The 15,744-nt window shown below is 37.2% G+C and overlaps 1 protein-coding gene across 3 annotated transcripts in view; it reads left to right on the top strand.

The window, feature by feature from the left end:
• Positions 1 to 15,744, top strand: part of Add3 (adducin 3) — an 88,681-nt gene that overhangs the window by 26,674 nt on the left and 46,263 nt on the right. The window lies entirely within an intron of this gene.

Raw genomic sequence — 15,744 nt, 5'->3', positions numbered from 1 at the left:
TTTATTTCTTTGTAGTTTAGTGACAGAGTGCATCTCTTTAAAAAATTGTGTTATTTATATTCTTCCTTTATATTCTCAGTCCTCTTCTAATCATACTCTTAATCATACCCCACATTTTTAAAATTAGGTATTCTGTGGAAGCTAATCTTTTACTAGACTAAATGTATTCAATTGCTGAAGTAATTACTAGTACATTTCCCTAAATTGATCTGGGAAATTCTTCTGAAAAGGTGCAGGAAGCCACTATTACTAATAGATACTTTTTTTTTGGGGGGGGGGGGTCCGGTCATGGGGCCTGAACTCTGGGCCTGGGCATTGTTCTTCAGCTCAAGGCTAGCGCTCTACCACTTGAGCCACAGCATCACTTCCTGCTTTTTTCTTTTTTGCTTATGTGGTGCTGAGGAATCGAACCCAGGGCCTCATGCATGCAAGGCAAGCGCTCTACCTCTGAGCCACCTTCCCAGCCCTCTAATAGATATTTCTGATGTAAATACATAAAATAGTACATTCTAGGCACTCAAAGAATAATTTTTGTTTTTGGGTCCGGTCGTGGGGCCTGAACTCGGCCTGGGTGCTATCCCTCAGCTCTTCAGCTCAAGGCTAGCGCTCTACCACTTGAGCCACGGCACCACTTCCGGCTTTTTTCTTTTTGCTTATGTGGTGCTGAGGAATCGAACCCAGAGCCTCATGCATGCAAGGCAAGCGCTCTACCACTGAGCCACCTTCCCAGCCCCCCAAAGAATAATTTTTGTTAAAGGAATATATTGAGAATCAGTAAAACTTAAAAATGAACCACTTACTTAAACCTTTTGAAATAATCTTAATTTGTAAGAAAGTGTTAAAGTAGAGAGGAAATGTGGAGAGAGAGAAAAAGAAAGAGAAGGAAAAGTTGAAGCTAAATGCTATTTAAAAATTTTTATATCCTGCATAAATATAAAGTAGAAATATGTTATTATTCCACAAAAAGATAGTTGCACTTAAGGTAATCCACTGGGACAAAATGATGGTCACAGTGAAGCTAACTCACCATTGTCTAGATTTAGTTATTTTCTCTTCATGTTTTAAAGTCACACACACACACTCAGAGTATACATGTTTTTTAAAGGGGAGTCAGTATTCTGCCTCCTTCCTTTAGGAAACACCTTTTTGCTGTGTGTTTTTGGCATTTCCACTTTAATGTGAACTATATAGTTACTCTTTTCCTATGAAAAGAAGGAAATTTCCCAGCTGTTCATAAATTGTGGAGCTTACTGTGGGGAAAGAGCGAAAGCTCAGAAAGGGTCCATTTCTCTGCCATGTTCTTTTGTTGCTTTTTCCATACTGCTGATATTTTCATTTCTTATGTGTTTCACCTAACTGACAAGTTGGTGGCTCCTGTTTCAGAGAGAGCTCTGTTTTGTATGTTAGCCCCATGGTGATAGTACTTTGTGAGGACTCAGGCAACACTGGTGTGCTTTCCTCTGATGGAAAATGTAAGTTGGGAAATTAAAACATACTGAAAAGAGAGGGGTATTATTTTGTAAGTAATTCTATAGCAATTTTCTTTGTAAAAATTTTGACCACTTCCTTTTCTAAACACACTCATTTGAGTGTTTAACTTATATAACTGTTTCATATCTCTCAAGCCCTTCTTATTTATGTATGTATTATTAGCTTTATAGGTATGTAATTAAGATATGCAATATAGACTCATATGCAAGTGAATTTACCAATTTCAAATGAATGACAAGTTCATTTGTATAAGCACTCACAATAGGACACATCTCTTGAAGAAGGTTCCTTGATGCCCCTTATAAATTTATTTTTCTACTTATTATAACCAAATAAATTCAAATACATGTTCATTGATCTCTCAAGATCTATTAGTAAGTCACTATTCCAGTATTTGGAATATAAAATTCTTGTTTATGTACCTCAGTACATTTAATCAGTATCCAAGTACGCATAGCTGATTTTTTTCAATATCATAGACCCATTCTTTTTTTTTTTTTTCCTTACTGGGATTTGAACAGAGCAGCTTATACTTACTAAGCAAGTACTTGCGCTATGCCCAGCCCCCATAAGCCCATTCATTCTAAAGGGCAGCAGTAGGAAGGATCTACCATGGTACTGTTGTTCACTTATCATTGATCCTAAAATACACCATTGCTTTTTTTTACATTTTTATTTATTTTTTATTGTGAAAATACTGTACAGAGGGGTTACAATTACATGGGAAAGATAATGAGTACATTTCTTATCAAGCATTGTAGCCTCCTCCTTTGTTTCCCCTTTCCATCCCTTCCCATCCTCCCCCCGCACCCCCACCAAAGTTGTAAAGTTCGTTTTCGACATAACGACTTTACACCATTGCTTTTACATATGTTGTTCCAAGTGCCGAGAGCACTATCTCACTACTTCCTTACATGATTAACTTATCCTTTTAAATTACAGTTTATAAGATATATATGATTTATAAATCATATATTAATTTTTATTGTGAAATTCTTCCATTACACCTCCATTGCCATAGGCCTGGGTTAGGTACATTGTCTGTGAGCATAAAAAAGGAAATTCTAAATTTATTTATTTATTTTTTTTTTGTCGGTCATGGGGCCTGAACTCTGGGCCTGGGTGCTGTCCCTCAGCTCTTCAGCTCAAGGAAAGTGCTATACCACTTGAGCCATGATGCCACTTTGGGCTTTTTCTGCTTATGTGGTGCTGAGGAATCGAACCCAGAGCCTCATGCATGCAAAGCAAGCACTCTACCATTGAGCCACCTCCTCAGTCCTGGAAATTCTGAATTTTAAGGTATATTCTGATGCCATGGAATCAGCTTCCAGAAACTAAGATCATCCATACAGATAGGAATTTCTTAAGGACCAAGGGTAGTTTTTTCATTCTTGCTACAACTTGTCGTTCCTAATAGTTTTCTATTTGGGAACATTAGGATTAAAGATTATTCTGTGGACTTCCAAAATACTTGTCATCCATAGACTTGCTAACACTTGATCAAGACAGCTTGCAGGGGTGTGTTATACAGGCCTGATCAGAAGGTAAATGTGTGCTAGAAGTGAAGGCAGTAGAGTTGGGGCTTGGGAACATTTGTGTTTTTTAGATTGCTGCTTCCTGTTCAGCTGAGGAGATAGCCCTGTAACTTGTTAGCTAAAAAAGAGAGTCCTGTAAATGGACGGATCACAGCTGTATCATCCTGCACTTTGTGTGAACATACATTACATTCCCTACTGCTCTTTTAATTTTTCCCTACTGTTCTTTTACTTTCCTAGTAAAATTTTATTTCAGTGTTTCATGAATAAGAGATTGGATATATGCCTAGATGAGAATGTGAACAATAGCTAAATATTAAATTGTAGGCAGTGAGTGAATTAAATATGAGGTATATATTTTGCACAAATTGAATGACAAAGAGAACCCCTCCAAATGAATTTTAGAAGTAAGTTCCATTAGCACTTGAGTATTTTAGACTAGTACTGTAACTGAACTAGTGTTCCTGTTCACAAAACTACACAGTTAATTCAAAATATTACAGGTATTTTTTAATAAAGAATCAAATTCTGGATCTATATTGTTACTATCCCACTAGTTTATTCTCAGAAAATTTTAGAGTAAACTGAAGCTACGCCTTTTAGCTCACAATCCTAAAAATCTTTGTCATAGAAAAAACATTTTCTTAACCTTTTATTCTCTGATGTCTATTTCAGCCTAATATACTAGTAGATTGTTCAAATCAACACAAATTTCTTTTTTTTCATTTTTTCATTTTTTCATTCTTTTCATTTTGACAGATAGAGTGGTTGGTAAGGTCTTTCAGTATCGCAGTCGATGTGGAATGTCTTGACATGTTCCAAGGAAGGAAAATTAAATTTGAGCATTCTTTTCTGAGAGGCAGGTTTATCATTGCTAGAGAAAGAGACTATAGGTTTGGAGATGCATATTCTTTGTGATCTTAGATGGTGACCCAGGGCACCACTGAATTCTCACAGGGAAAGAACTGGACTAGATGACCTTTAAGGTCCTTTCCACTGTATTTGATGTTCAGTGAGCCTGAGCTTTCTGCTAAGATAAAGCAGTTGTTTCTCCAGTTATTCTAGTTCCCATTGCTCCCGAAGACCCACTATACAAAATGAAAAGTGAAAAGTAAGGAAACTATGTTTGTTGAGATGAGATCTTGGTATCATTTTGCCAAAGCTGGCCTTGAACTGCAGTCCTAAGTCTCTGGGATTATGAATGTGAGCCGCCTTTCCTGGTACCTGACCTCTTTTAACAGTAAAACCTATCCTCACACACTTTCCTCCCTCTGTGTTTCTGATTCTCCCTATTTTTGTGGGTCTTTGTAAGGGTTAGATAAGAAAGTTCCTGGCACAAGAACTAAGCAACCCAAAGATGGTGGGAAGGGAGGAATGAGAGGGAAAGAGGGAATAACATGCACTGAGCAAAAAGAAAGAAATGTAAATATCACCTGATGTTGAAGAAATAATTTGTATTGTCAAAGCTCATAGAATTCACAAACTTTATAGACCATGATATTGACAATTCGCCTTGTGAAGGTTAAAATGTGTTTGTGACTTTAACTAAGTATCACTATTCTGCAATACTGTGAAATATGTGACATTTATGTAATCACCTATCTCAATTTTTTTTTAAGTAGGAGGAGGGATGGGTACTATGTTGTCAGACATCTTGTATTCATATACTGTTTTGTAGAATGGGAACCTCTTAGTACAACTACTTAAAGATAATAATTTTAAAGTTTTTTTGTTTTGTTTTGTTTTTTTTTTACAAAGTTCCTGGCACAGGATCATTCCTTCTTGTCTAACTCCAGAACCCCAAGAATCAGGTGAAGCACTTAGCATTGGGCAGGGGTAGGAAAAGAGCAGATTCTTTGGCAGGAATTAGATTGTGTTCCAAATAGGTAGAAACTTGACCTTTTACCAGGAAATGTTCTCCATCCTGCCATAAGTCCTCAAGCTAGTAACTCAAGTTAAGTGTAGGGAACTTTCCCCACTAAGTGTCCCTACTTTCTGCAAAATGCTATCAGAATGATTAAACCTGGAGTAAAACCAAAAACTAATGTTTATGGCAAGGAGTGACATGAACAAACACATGTTTATAAGTTTTTTTTACTCTTTATCTCAGCACCTCCTTCCAGGTTTTTTTTCTTCTTGGATTTCATCCTTTAAGGATATTTTTTTAGTGAGTTTATGTAACATTTACCTTTGATGGATAGTTTTGTTAGTTCTATGCTGAAAGTTACCTTTATCCAACAGTTTAAAATTGTTACTGCTTCTGTTTTTCTTTTGAAGTTAATTCCAAATATTTTGTGATAAGTCACTGGATAACTCTGAAAGGTTACTAGTGATCTCCTTCAATATAACCTTGACCCCCATTCTATTTCTTTTAGAATTTATAATACATACTTTATATTCTGCTTAATTATTCTGTTGTCTTTAGTTCTTAAAGAAAGGGTGTCAAATTCTGCTCTTTGTTGTTTCTGCTGACTTTCGTTTAAAGTTTCTGCTGACTTTTATGTGCTTTGTAATTCTGAGTTTTGAGTTGACAGCATTTTTTGGGGGGTAGGGGGATTTGTGACTCTTTTGCTCAAGACTGGAGCTCTACCACTTTGAGCCATAGCTCCACTTCCAGTTTTCTGATGGGTAATTGCAGATAAGAGTCTCACAGACTTTCCTGCCCAGCTTGGCTTTGAACAACTATTCTCAGATCTCAACCTCCTGAGTAGCTAGGATTACAGGGATGAGTTACCAGCACCTGGCCTATGAGTTGACAGGATTTTATTTCTTAGAATCGTTAAGAATCTGTAGTTTTCTGTGTGTGTGTGTGTGTGTGTGTGTGTGTGTGTGTGTGTGTGTGTCTGTCTGTCTGTCTGTCTGTCTGTCTGTCTGTCTGTCTGTCTGTCTGTCTGTTTTCTTCATGCCAGGAATGGAACTCAGGGCCTTATACATGCTAGGCAGTGCAGTTGTTACCCCCAGAGGTATACCCCATATGAAGCAGTCTATCTTGCAGGTATCTTTCTCTGGATAAGGTATATGGTTCCTTTTGCCCAGATGTCTCAAGTTACTACCAGCTTAAGACCACCTCATACCCTCTCTTGGCTTAGACTTTTTTTGACCATCTGGTGTGTTAATTCCAAATCCAAGTCCTTGTGAGACTAGACCTATTCTTCCAAACTTGCTAGAATTTTTTTCTAATTAGCATTTTGGAAAAACAGATACACTTTTCAGTTTGTTATTGCTGTTTTTTTTTTTTTTTTTTTGTGGTTCTAGGGTTTTGAACTCAGAGCTCTGAATTTGCTAGACAGGTGCTATACCACTGAGTCATGCCTCTAATATTTTTTGACTGATTATTCTGAGCTAGGGACTCCATTTTGTTTTTAATTGCTTCTGATAGTGGACAGATTATGTTTTTTGTCTACTTTTGTGTACGTGATTTCGTTTTTAGAGCATGTTTTTTTTTTTTTTTTTTTGTCAGTCGTGGGGCCTGAACTCTGGGCCTGGGTACTGTCCCTCAGCTCTTTAGCTCAAGGCTACCACTCTACCACTTGAGCCACAGCGCCACTAAGAGCATGGTTTTGCTATGTAGTTCAAGCTGGCTAGTACTTGTAATCCTCCCAATTCAGCTTCCTGAATGTTTTATGTATTGTTAAGGCTATAACCCTTAAAGTTTCTGGGTTCTTATAACAGTCTTTTTAAGAACTCCCTACCTTATAGAAAAGCCTTCTTTTTACTTAACCCAAACTTGTGACTTGAAGATAACATGATTTTTAAATTATCAACTATGATTCAGAACTTCTTCTAAATGTTTTAAGGTACTTATTATGCTTTGAGGTCTAATTAAGACAAGAATTTTTATAAATTACTGAAGTAAGGATATTTTCATGAGTACTTATTAATGTTATCATCTGCATAATGACTATATTGAAAGAGACTTACATGTTTAAATTCTTCTTTATGCCCTAGCTACATTATTTTTGTGTTTTTAATCCAGTTAAGTAAAACCAAAATTGTTCATTTGTACTGAACTTTCATTTCTGAGAATTCAGAAGAATACTATTATATTTGAGATTGAAGAAAGGAAAATTCTCTTTTCTCAAAAGGCCTTTCCAGATTTCTTTTTGTAGCTTTTAGCAGTAAGTATATATCTGTTTCTCAGTCAAACATTTTTGTTGTTATTGGTGGTGGTGGTTATGTATGATTTATGTTCTCATTGGTGATCAAACCCAGGCCCTTTTGTGTGTGCTCAGTAGGCACTTTGCCATTAAGTCTAAAGCTTTAGAAGCAATTTAACTAATACTAGCTTGGACTTTGTTTCCCTCCTTCACTTCCCTTTTTATTTAAAGTATCACATCATATTAATATTAGACTAGCAGGAATCAGTTTAAAGGGTTTGAGAACTGTTTCAGATAAATGTCTTAGCAATTTAGAAAGAGCCCATGGGAGTCAGGTCCTGCTGATCTTTTAATAAATTTTGAAAGCCCAGTACTTAAGGATTGCTCCTGTAAGCTCCCAAAATAAAAATATTTACACTGACCCTCATACTCCAAAATTATTATCAATATATTTTATAGGTGTTTTATTTGAAGGATAGCATGGCCCACAGGATTAAAAAAAGCTTTATTATGATAGTAATAATGCCCTGAATTTACATGGAGTTTATACTGTTGCTGAAAGTTCTCAGCTTTCATTTTCACATGTAAGGTATACATATTGCCTTTCTCCTTTTGTTTTTCATATCTCTTTGATTTACTGATTACTTCTTTAATGTTTTAATGTGACAGCCATTTGCTACATCCACCTTTTCTATACTGGAAAAACATCCCTTTTTCCTTCCTCCTTTTGAAGGATTGCGCAACCTTTCAGTTAAACAAAACCAAAATTGTTCACTTGCTCATTGTTCCACCTCCTTGAAATAAGCCACATAGCTGTGGGTGTGGCTTGGGTGTGGCCTGACCACAGTTACTTGATCTCCTTATCTCCTGTCACCCTGGGCTTCTTATAGCTTTTCTTCAATCTTAGCTCCTCCTTTTTCCCTTCCGTCTAGTATTTGTACTACTCTATGTCTCAAAAGTTCTCATGAGCATTTTATTTCCCTTCTAAATATTCTGAGTAGGTTACTTGCACACTGTCCAAAGATGCGTATTTCATTGAAGAATTTCTACTTCAAAATTAAACTTACCAGTATAAACATGCTGAAAGATAAGACAGTTGTTTACCCTTTGTCAAACTTAGATATTACATGTGTGAATTCATGAATATAAATCACATATGGTGCTTTGTATAAAACAGTTGTTCCCCAAAGTTGGCCGTAGCATAGTTAATATGATTAACTGCAGGAGAGATTAATATTTACCTAAACCTGGCATAGTCTTTAAAGAATTCACACAATATAAATAATACTGTCTTAATTTCCTTGTTTTAGGAGTTTTCTTGTCTCAGGTTTTTATGGTAATACATGCTGTAAACAGACATTGCAGTTCTAATACATAAACATAGGAGATCTGTTTGTTCTTCAGAGCATTAACAATATAGTAGAATTTTCACATCTTTTGTCACTTGATAAACATGGGAAATCTATTGTCAGCAATTTAATCTGTCTTTCCCCCCATAAGTTTATATTTCTATCCCTTTAGTGCACTCTCTCTCTTCTCCAGTGCTGGCAATCAAATCAAGGCCTTTGCACATGTTACATAGATAATCTACCACTGAACTGTGTTTCAAGTCCACTTCAGCCCTTTTTCCAATGCACAGAGTCTCCTTTCTCATATATCAACATATGAGAAACATCTTTTGGGGCCAGTGAACTTTAATCTTATTAAACAATCTTTGTGGTCAGCTTTTTTTTTCTTTGATTTTCCCACTCCCTCCTATTAAATCTAACATACTTGATGCCTTTAAGAGTTTACACCCATAGAGTTTGGTGAACATCTGCCACATTGACCAAGTCTTGTTTTGGGACTTTGGTATTACCCTAGAACATTCTTAGCCCTTGTTGCTATTTTGGCATATTACAGTTTGACTGACTTGCGAGATAATTGGTCTTAATTACTTCTAAGTCATTGGTTACCTCAGAAATATTGTCTTCAGGAAGGATATAATCGTTTCTTAGCATGCTAGTCAAAAGATTTAAGTAAAAGCAAAAGCACATGATACTCTACACACTAATATTAGAGTGTAGATTTCCTTTAACTTAAATTCTACAAATTCTTTTTTTTTATTATTATGAAAATACCATACAGAGAGTTACAATTACATGGGCAAGCTAATGAGTACATTTCTTTTTTTTTTTTTGGGTCCGGTCGTGGGGCCTGAACTCTGGGCCTGAGTGCTGTCCCTCAGCTCTTCAGCTCAAGGCTAGCGCTCTACCACTTGAGCCACAGCACCACTTCCAGCTTTTTTCTTTTTGCTTATGTGGTGCTGAGGAATCGAATCCGGGGCCTCATGCATGCAAGGCAAGCGCTCAGCCACCAAGCCACCTTCCCAGCCCTAATGAGTACATTTCTTATCAAGCATTGTTGCCTCCTCTTTTGTTTCCCCTTCCTATTCTACAAATTCTATACACTGTTAACCAGTGACAATTTTGACTTATTAGATCATCTGTAGTATCTAATAACTTTTGTTTAAAATAAGGCCATATGATAAAAACAATTTTATTCAGCATGTTGCCTTTGCCTTTTCATTCCCTAGACCAACCTCTAAGATAGCTTCCCCAGAAGTTTTCACATGGGCTCCTTGAGTGTGCAGTACACCTATTATAACACAGTAATACACTGTACTATAATTATTTAGTAAGTTATTTCACCCTCACCCCCTCTTAAAACTACTAAATTACTAATATTTTAGGGCTAGGGATTCTGTTTCTTGCAGTCTAATGCCTGCTTAATTGTAGCACTTAATAGGTGTGAAATGATTGTTAATAAAGAGAAATGAAACAGGACACAAGTGGCTCAAGCCTGTAATCCTAGCTACTCATCAAGTTGAGATCTGAAGATCAAGGTTTGAAGCTAGTTCAGGCAGTAAAGTCTGTGAGACTCTTCATCTTCAATTAACCATCAAAAAAGCCAGAAGTAGAGCTGTGGCTCAAGTGGTGGAGTACTAGCCTTGAGCACAAAAGCTCAGGGACAGCAAGCACACAGGCCCTGAGTTCAAGCCCCAGACTGGCACCAGGAAAAAAAAAGAATTTAAACCAAAAGTAAAAAATAACTATTTATTAATGAATTGATTTATTAACTTAAAATTTTAAATTAAAATCTTAAAAATCTGAAATCACAATAGGGTGCATGATTATTAAAATGTAGAAATTGATTTTTTTTAGCAATACTTTTGTTAGTAATACTTAGAAAGCAAAGAAATGCTGCATTTATAAATCAGTTTTGTTTTTGTTTTAGTTAAACCTCCTTTGCCTGAGTGAATAGCAAACCTATCAGCCAAGGAATTTAAACATCAGAAGACTTATAGAAAGCAGCAGAGTTTTACAGGGATTAAAGGATGGGAATGGAGATGGAAGGAAAATGCTTAACCCTCTCTCCTGCCATGTGTTGGAAAAGCCATATGATTGTTTGGGGGAAACTTTAAAAATTCCAGCTTTAGAGGATAAGTTGTGGGTCTTTGTCATGGAAAGGTAATTCATGTTGTAGAGCTTAATCTTGTAAAAACTAAAATCATTTAGTAGGCCTGTAGTCATAATACTTATATTTCTCAAGACTGAAAGATACTTGGCTATGGCTTTTATGAAACAAAGTATTTTAAATGTAAAATAAGTTTTGCTAAGTAAATAGATTTTTTTTTTCACCACATAGCCTCCTGAGTAGCTAGGAGTCCAGGTGTGAGCCACAGGTGCCTGGCTGACATTAAGGTCTTTGATCTTCTTTGAATTGATTTTTATACAAGGTGAAAGATAGGGGACAGGCTTCAGTGTTCTACATGTTGATATTATTTTCCCAGCACCAGTTGTTAAAGAGGCTATCTTCAATGTGTGTTATTGACATCTTTGTTGATTAACAAAGATAGTTAATTGGAGAGATAAGAGTCTCACGTACTTTCCTCAACACCTAAACAGGCTGGCTATAAATTGCGATTCTCAGATCTCAGCATCCTGAGTAGTTAGGATTTTAAGGTATGAGCCATCAGCACTCAGCATCTGTAGATTTTTAATAGCATTTTAAAATATGTGTTATTCCTCTTTTTATTCTATATTTTTCTATGTAGCCTTTATTTTCTAAGAAGTAATTATTTTCAGAATGCTTGTTATATGGCACAGATAAAGCCATCTTTTGTATTTCCATAACCTTGATTTCATAACCTTGAGGATACAATACAGTCTTACCAGTGTGCTTAAACTTACTTAATTTATTTATTTATTTATGCCAGTCCTGGGGCTTGAACTCTGGAACTAGGTGCTGTCCCTGAACTTCTTTTTGCTCAAGGCTAATAATGCTCTACCACTTGAGCCACAGCATAACTCATGCCTTTTTTGAGTTGTTTACTGGAGATAAGAGTCTCACAGACTTTGCTGCCTAGGCTAGCTTTGAACTGTGCTCTTCAGATCTCAGCCTCCTGAGTAGTTGGGATTATAAGCACAAAACACTGGTGTCTGGCTTAATTTTCGTTTCAAATGGGGATATCTAACCACTACAACTAATGACTTACTAAATTTCATTTTCTGTCTCAATAGTCTTAACAGTCATTGTAGATTATGACTGCGAAGGAAAAACTATTTTGAACATTAATCACCTTTCATTTACACCCTATCTTGCATTTTCTTTATTTTTTTTTTTCTTTTCTTTTTTTGTTTTTTTTGTGTCAGCCATGGGGCTTGAACTCTGGGCCTGGGCGCTGTCCCTCAGCTCTTCAGCTCAAGGCTAGTGCTCTACCACTTGAGCCACAGCACCACTTCCGGTTTTCTGGTGGTTTATTGGAGATAAGAGTTTCACAGACTTTCCTGCCCGGGCTGGCTTTGAACTGCGATCCTCAGATCTTAGCCTCCTGGGTAGCTAGGATTACAGGGGTGAGCCACTGGCGCCCGGCTATCTTGCATTTTCTATAATCGATTCCTTTTTAACAAATGACTATCAAACATTAAGTAGGCAACGGAGACTATTCATTTAACATTCATAATATTTTTAACTCTTTCTGGGTGTGGCCTATGCTAGGTCCAGAGGGGCTCTAGCTTCAAGTTGCTCACCTCCTGTGTGTCAGCTATACTAGTGACAGACAAGCATAGGTAGGAGTAAGGAATAGTTTGTTAGACGTTAGTAGAGGGTTATGAGTGAGACGTGACAAGTTAAATTTCAAGGTGAAAGCTTTTAGAAACCTCTCCTTCACAAATCTATCTTTGTAAGGGAAGCAGAACGAGAGTATTCTTCAAGTGGGAAGTTACAGCAACTGCCAGAGATGCTGCCAAACAAGAGTTGGATTTCACCAACCTAGAAAGACCTTACGTCCTGACGCAGTAAATACAGGATTAGTGCTTTTAGCAAGTTATTACACCTCTGAGAATTGCTTTAGAAATATTTTTGAACTCAGATCCTGATGCTCCTTAGGCTTTCTTGGTCTGCCACTTGAACCATATCTCCCATCCTGCTTTTTCTGGATATTTTACAGAGTCTCACAGACCTTCTGCCCAATCTGGCCTTGAGCCATGGTCCTCTTGATCTTCTCCTTGGATTTTGCTCTCTCAAATAAAGTTCTCATACAGTTTGATTATCCCCATGACTGTCCAAATTTGCTCTAAAATACAGATCCCCTTTATTGTTTGTAAAATTAACTATTAAGAAAATCACTTGTGATTTTTTAAAAAATCACTTTCCTACTTCATTATCACTAGTAAACACTATGACCTTACTGGCTTACCCTCTTTCGGTTTTAGCCTTTATGTCTGCAAGATTATTATGGAGACTATGCAGAGTTAAGTATATAAAGTAATTGAATCCAGTGGCACTTCAACCATTTTGCAATGGTCATTTATCTGATTACTCATAAGTTTGCACAGTTGGCTTTTACTGTCATTACACCCTGTACATCCCCTTACTCCCCATTTTTCTGAAATTTGCTTTTCTTTTTTATAAATGTTCATCTTACGGGTTTTTCCTACTTTGATTATAACTGTACACCTGTTATCTAGGCATAGAGCAGACATGGATAACTCCTTCTAATGGACAAGACTCTAAGATATGGAGGTGCAGCTAGCAACTATGAGGAGTTCTGTAATACAATTATATAGACAAAATCTTACAGAAACAAAGATGAAGGAGCTTTAAACTTCTGAGTGTATGAAGGAAGTAGATTAGATTTTAATTAGGCCTTCTAAGCATGCACGCACACACACCAGTCCTGTGGCTGGAACTCAGGGCCTTGGTCCTGATTTTTTGCTCAAGGCTAGCACTCTGCCCCTTGAACCACAGTTCCACTTTGGCTCTTGGTGATTAATTGAAGATAAGAGATTCACAGGCTTTCTTGCCCAGGCTGGCTTTGAACCAGATCCTCAGATCCCAGCCTAGCTAGGATTACCCGAGTAAGCCACCAGCACCTGGCTAGGCCTTGTATCTTCACTTAACGAAGAGAAGGAATATTGTGCTAAGCAAAAAGATCTTTTTATTACAATAACAGGAAAAGATGTAAGTATATAAGTCACTGTACAGACACAAATATGTGCCTCCCTCCCTCCTCCTCCAGTTCTGACATAGTAAAAGAGTAAAAATAGTAGTCTTTTTTTTACTGAATGTTCCACAGAATTAAAGCTTACCAAGCCAAGCTATTTTACTCATTGATGGTTCTACTACACTTCTAGATATAATGTCACCATCAGCTAAAGATTAAAGTTCTCTTCCCCCTCCCTTGGTATATCCTTGACCAGGCAATGATTGCTATAAAAGAAAAGGCCCTTTTATGGTAGTGTACTTGGCTTTCATTCTACCACATATTTAAGTATTTAACATGTATATCCTTTTTATTTAAAACTGAGATTTGAACTCGGGGTTTTGTACTTACTAGTCAAGTAGCATACCATTTGAGCCATGTCTCTACGTCTTCTTGCTTTGGTTATTTTTAAGATAGAGTCTTGCCTTCTACCATGTCCATCCTGGACTATAATCCTCCTATTTATGCTTCACACCAGGTCACCATACCCAGATTTTTTAGTTAAGATGGGATCTCATAACTTTTGGCCCTGGCCTGCCTCAAGCCATGGTCCTCCCAGCTATTATACCTGTATGTATTTGACAAACAGAATGTCATGCTAACAACTTCTCATCATCCTGGATTGAATTCTCTGTTTCTATCACTCTTCTATCACTTTTTCTTCCCTCCCTTTCTCCCATCCCCTCTTTCTCTCACATCCTCTTTTTTCTCTTTTCTGTACCTCTTCCTCTCTCTTCTAATCCCTTCTTCCTCTCTCCCTCCCACTCTATGACTTCCCTTCTTCCCTCTTGAATTTCAAATGGTTTGTCTTGTATTTGGTAAGCCCTAAACCCTAGAGGTGCCCACAATGAATGCCACATCTGTGTTGTGTTTGAGAATATATAAACTCTTATGTAGCTTATGTTGATTGGTGAACAGAAGGGGAAATAACCAAAGAGTTCAATCATAAAGCTACCTATTTTGCTGTTCCATTTTAAAAGAAAAATAAGAAAGCTAAACTATGTTTTTATTCGTGTGTGTGTATTGGTACTGGGGCTTGAACTCAGAGTATAGATGCTGTCCCTTAGCTTTTTCATTGAATGCTGGCACTATACTTGCAACTTTTTTGTGGTTAATTTCAAATAAGAGTCTCTTAAATTTTCCTACCCCAGCTTGTCTTGAACCTGGATCCTCAGCTCTCAGCTTCCTGAATAGCCAAGATTGCAGGTTTGAACCACTATAGAGACCAACTGTTTGGAATTACTTTGGAATTACCATTTTTCCAGAAGTAAAGCTGTAGCCCAAGTGGTAGAGTACTATCCTTGAGTACAAACCTCAAGGACAGCACTCAGGCCCTGAGTTCAAATTCCAGGACCAGCACCCAAAAATTTTTTTTTTCCTTTTTTCTCTTAACTTTTGTGACAGTATAATGAATCAAATTCATTTTGTGTACTGAAAATGGATGTCATTTTACATACTGAAAGTACAGTAAGACAAAGTGAATGTTTTGTAAGATTTAAGTGAAAGAAATGTTTAAAATGGAATTGAAATTAGAGGACAGTGAAAGAGGTGGATAGAATACTTCCTGAAGGGCTGGGAAGGTGGCTCAGTGGTAGAGTGCTTGCCTTGCATGCATGAGGCCCTGAGTTCGATTCCTAAGCACCACATAAACAGAAAAAGCCGGAAGTGGCGCTGTGGCTCAAGCGGTAGAGCGCTCGCCTTGAGCTGAAGATCTGAGGGACAGCGTGTACGCCCAGAGTTCAGGTCCACAACCGGCAAAAAAAAAAAAAAAAAGAATACTTCCTGAATGACATACTATCATTGGTAAGCCTTGTGGTGCTTATTTAGAAAGTACTTTAAAACTAGGCACCAGTGGCTCACAACTGTAAGCCCAGCCTCTCAGGAAACTGATATGTGAGGATCACAGTTCGAAGCCAGTCCAGGTAGGAAAAATCTGTGAGACTAACCAGCAGAAGTGGAGTTGTGGCTCAAGAAGTAGGGTGCTATCTTGAGCATAAGAGCTTAAGAACAGCACCCAGGCCCTGAGTTCAAGGCCCAGAACCTGCATAAAAAGAAAAGTATTTTTAGTTAAAATTCACAAACCTGATGATAAAGG

The sequence above is a fragment of the Dipodomys spectabilis genome, unplaced genomic scaffold (assembly GCF_019054845.1).
Source record: "Dipodomys spectabilis isolate Male_0828 unplaced genomic scaffold, ASM1905484v1 ptg000125l, whole genome shotgun sequence".
Lineage (NCBI taxonomy): Eukaryota > Metazoa > Chordata > Mammalia > Rodentia > Heteromyidae > Dipodomys > Dipodomys spectabilis.
Note: the sequence above shows the minus strand (reverse complement) of the source record. Positions and strands in the feature narration are given on the sequence as shown.